Raw genomic sequence first — 4994 nt, forward strand, 5'->3', positions numbered from 1 at the left:
TCCTCAGACCCTACCATAGCTTTGCTATTGGTGGGATATACTGAGTACGATGATGATGATGATTGTATTAAAATTCAAGCTTTGCTATTACACATAACAACTTGTCTTCTATTTTATTGTTATGCGTACATAATTCACATGCTTTGTACTTAGTTATTATTATATTTAGGACATAAGTCTATGTTGTTACTTTCACTCAGCTGTACAATTCACCTTTCAAAAGTATAATGTTGGTAAAATAGCCTGGAAACGTGTAACGTCTTGATTTCTGAAATACGAATTTAAAGCGTGGTCCATCACTACTAATGTGAACCCCTATGAAGTTTGTTGTGTATTTCTAGATTAACCACCACATAACCGCCCCACAACAAATTAACCTTATACAAATTTTGGTCATATTTTATTTAAAAAGGAAACGGAACAAATTTTTAATACAAAAATATACCTTATGTAGAAGCACGGATCTAAACCCGAATAAGTTAGACCGATGATTCCATCAAGTATGGCTTGAGATGTAATAACTAGGTTAACGAGAGTGCAGACCTGACAATTCCGATGATGGCGACGTGCAAAACAGAGCACCGTGAGCTCGTTACAGGAAGGCCAAAAGTGAGGGTCTTCCCGTAACTACCCTTTGACGTGAGAACAAGTATTGTTCTTGTAAAGAGAGAAAATACTTAAGTGATTGATGTAATATGTGGAGTGTGTATGAATACCTCATGATGATAAAATGAGTATTTATAGACGGTGGTTAGAGGAATATTGTTGGTGCATCTGTCCTCTTCTAAAATGTATTGTTTGTAACAAACTGGACACGTGTCTGCACTTGAAACTCGATTCGATTTGGAAAACGATTCGAATCGAATGAAAACGAATCGAATCGAATTGAAACTCGATTCGATTGGTTTGAAACTCATTTGATTGGTTTGAAAACTCGATTCAAATGGTTTGAAAACTCGATTCGAATGGTTCAAACTTCAGCTTTTTTATAAGGTTTTTAGTAAAGGGCTATTAATGAATATAAAATTTTTCCAAGCGGTCGCCCCTAGAATCCCGCTGCTAGGGTCCTGTTAGCTAGGGGTTTCATTAACTTAGAAATATGATATAACTAAGAGTAGTTAAGTGATGTTTGTTAATTGTTACACAGTTAGTCATGCCCAGTTGAGAAGAGGTGTGACCAGAAACTCTGAAAGAAACAGGACACTGGTGAGTTTCTAGCCCCATTTCCTTGTTATGTTTTCGGGGTTGTGTGCATACTAGATGTGATTAGTTAATACATTTATCTTAAATGGTAATTGTATGATATGTGAATGTTTTATGAATGCTATAGAAAAAGGTTAAGAGTGTGTAAGTGTATGTATATATATAGCAAGGTTACAATAAGAAGTAAATTTTTTCTAAGAAGCATAGGAAGTGCGTTTTCACCAATTATATCTAATATAACAACCCCCCAATAAACACACCGCAACTAAAATAAAACACACCACACAATAAACACATTTTCCATATCTACTGTAAGATGAACATATCCAACGCACCATATTACTTCTTACACTTCTTATTAAAATCCCACCCTATATATATATATATTATATATATATATATATATATATATATATATATATATATATATATATATATAGGTATTGGATCATTTCAGAAGTTTTTTTACAGTGAGAAGTGTGAGAAGTGAAGGTGTAACTCCATTAATCCCTAATTTCACTTCCTTTCTTATGTGTAGGTGCATTGTGTAGGTGCATATGTATGTGTGTGCGTACGTATGTTTGTATATGTGTACGTATGTTTGTATATGTGTATGCATGTTTGTATGTGTGTAGGTACATAGGTTTGAATGCGGCTCGGTAGATTTATATGCTTGTAGGTAGGTTTGAATGTGTAATTAAGACATAAATACAACCAACCAACATATATGTATGTAACATCATATGAAAGGGAGTGAAATTAGGGATTAATGGAGTTATACATTCACTTCTCGCACTTCTCGCAAGATCCATCCCCGGTATATATATATATATATATATATATATATATATATAGAAAGGTATGTATGGTTGTATGGTAAGAAAGCTATAATATATATATATATGTATATATATATATATATAAAGAAAGGTATGTATGGTTGTATGGTAAGAAGGTATATGGTAAAAGGTATGTATGGTAAGAGGGTGGCAGACCCTAATAATATCTGTGAGGTTATAGGGTGAAAGACTCTTTAAAACGTATAAGTAAGTATGTAAAGTAAGATAAAATATAAAAGTATGAAAGAACGAACATATGAAAATAAGAATGAAGGTATATACTTATGTATGTACAAAAGAAAGTAAAGAATGTTAAGTATGTAGTATGTGAACGTAATGTATGTTTCCTGATTAACTAGAACCCCTTCTACGTAGCTGACTTTTAGTATGCACATAGGTGAATAGGCTATGACAGCTAGCTTGAATGAAGACACATGGAATTGGACTGAAGATACTGACATCTTAAGAAGAATGTTATGATGTTATATTTGATTATGTTGTTATTTTGCAAGACAAATTTGAATGATGTTAAGACAAGATTTTGAGTGTTATGTAATATATGGTTGACTTATTATATTACGCAAAAAGTTTTAATTTACTCTCATATTTTTAACTGTGATTATAGTAATTCAATGCTAAAGTAGGGCATCGGGACCGGGGCCTTACATCATCAAAGGATGATTGCAGAATAACAATGTACTTCACAAAAACTAAATCAAACATTCAATATGATCATCAAATAAAGTTAAGTTTATTCATAGATTTAGATGGTAAACGGAGGTTTAGCTCATGTTGAGCATGACAATGAACACCCAAGAAGATGAAGATAACAGACACATGATTGAACTAAAAATAATCTAACCAGTATGATGATGATGATGATGATGATGATGATGATGATGATGATGATGATGATGATGATGATGATGCCTCCAAGCCTTCAAACTTTCCAATGGATCTTCAATTTGAGTGTAAAATGAGTGTTTTAAAGTGAGAAACTCATTGTAACTCTCTCTAAACACACTTGAAACAATGAGACATGCACTTTTATTTATAGGCTATCTGGAGAGCAGGCACGCCCCCGTGTCTGGTGAGGCACGCCCCCGTGTCAGTTGTCTAGGTATATTTAATGCTCTGTCAGACCGTGCATGATGACTCACCACGGGGGCGTTCTAGGTGAGACATGACCCCGTGTTTGGAGTGTCAGATATATAAACTTTTGCTTTTATTTAAAAAGGTGATCACGGGGGTGTGCTTCCTGAGGCATGGCCCCGTGTTTAGCTTCATCAGATTTTGTCTTTTTCATCATGTTTTTGTCTTTTCTTGCAGAGGTGAACAACATGGGGTGTGTGTTGCTTGCAACATGTGGGCGTGTTAGGCTAATTAAACACAATTTCTTTAATTTTCTTCATTTTTCTTCGTGTATCCTCTTGTTTCTTCGATTGATGCTGGAATATACCTGAAAATAGTAATTAACATAATAAGTAGCTCTTTGAACTAGATAATATAATAAAAGATGATATTTTGGATTTTATTTGATGTTTAAAATATGCATATTTTTATATCCATCAACATGCATATGACTTTCTCTTAAAATGTTTTTTAGAATTAATATACACATTTGCTTTTTTCGAAGAATTTTATTAGCATGTTTAATCCATTAAGTTTCGTTTATCTAGCAGTCTTGTAATGAAAGGTTGGTACTTAACCTATTCCATAAATTTGCTTGTATGAGCATTTAAAACCTTCTTGTTTCTTGTTCTCCACATACTCCAAATTGTGATACCAAACATTTCTTGAATCGCCTTCTTTTGATCTTTGGTTCGGTCTTGTGATAATAATGGATATCTATGATCGAAAAAGTGAAGAAAGTTAGCAACTTGCATGAAATCACTAGGTTATGCCAAACCGAGTCTGCCAAGCAACATGAAATGAATAGATGATCAATCATTTCGTCAACTTCCATACAATTGTGGCATAAAACAGTGTTGACTTGTATATTCCTTCTCCATAAAACTTTGGCATTCAATCAACTACTGTGTTTCACTTTCTGTTTTAGTAAGCCTCATGATAGGGTTAGAAACCTTAAGGAACAAGAAAGATTAAAAGATATAAGGAAATTAATTTCAAATTATCTGATATTCATTCCATATGTAAACACAAAATAAATATCCATACCAATTAAATTAGACATCCCCTACTATCCTAAATAAAACAGACCCCCTTAACTTAATTGACTAAATAATAATAAAAATAAAATATAACAATATTCCTCCCTTAATCCACCTTTTACTCTCAAAAAGCAATTCAAGTAACATTCTATTCATCCTCCTTTGCTGTTGTTTTTCATCCTTCACCTCAAGTATATAAAGTTGTTTTTCCTTACACTTTTGCCCCGGAAAAAAACTTTTCGATACACCAAAAACATTCCACTTTAGCGCTTTTAACTCGCGTTCATCACCTGCCAAACACCTTGAGCTAAGAGTACCCGGTTTAGAAGTCGGTGACACAGTTGTTGGACTTGCTTGCAAGGGAAGTTTTGAAGCATTAACCAGAGGTGTTATTTTGACATCTTCATCTTGCGACCATCCTCCAGATCCCTGAGTCGATTCATCAAGCTCATGTTGTTGATATTCTGCATTCATGATAACCCATACGCCTCATGTAGTGTTTGAGGCCTGAACATCTTTATAGACCCCATAATTTCCGGTTTAAGGGCATTAAGATAGAGGATAATAGCTTGGATTTCCCTAAGTGTTAACTTATTCAATAGTGAATCATAAGTCATATTGAGATCATAAAGCGAAATACATATGTATTTCGAGCCGAAATACATATGCCATTGGATCACGTCCCATTCTAAATGAGGGAAGCTATCTCCTCTAATGGATCCTCAAACATTGAATTAGAAAAACGAGCCGAAATAGCTTGCACATAGTCCCCCCAACCCAA

Source organism: Bidens hawaiensis, unplaced genomic scaffold (genome assembly GCF_021521415.1).
Source record: "Bidens hawaiensis isolate Kalapana, Puna unplaced genomic scaffold, B.hawaiensis_p1.1 tig00005181_1, whole genome shotgun sequence".
NCBI classification, from domain to species: Eukaryota; Viridiplantae; Streptophyta; class Magnoliopsida; order Asterales; family Asteraceae; genus Bidens; species Bidens hawaiensis.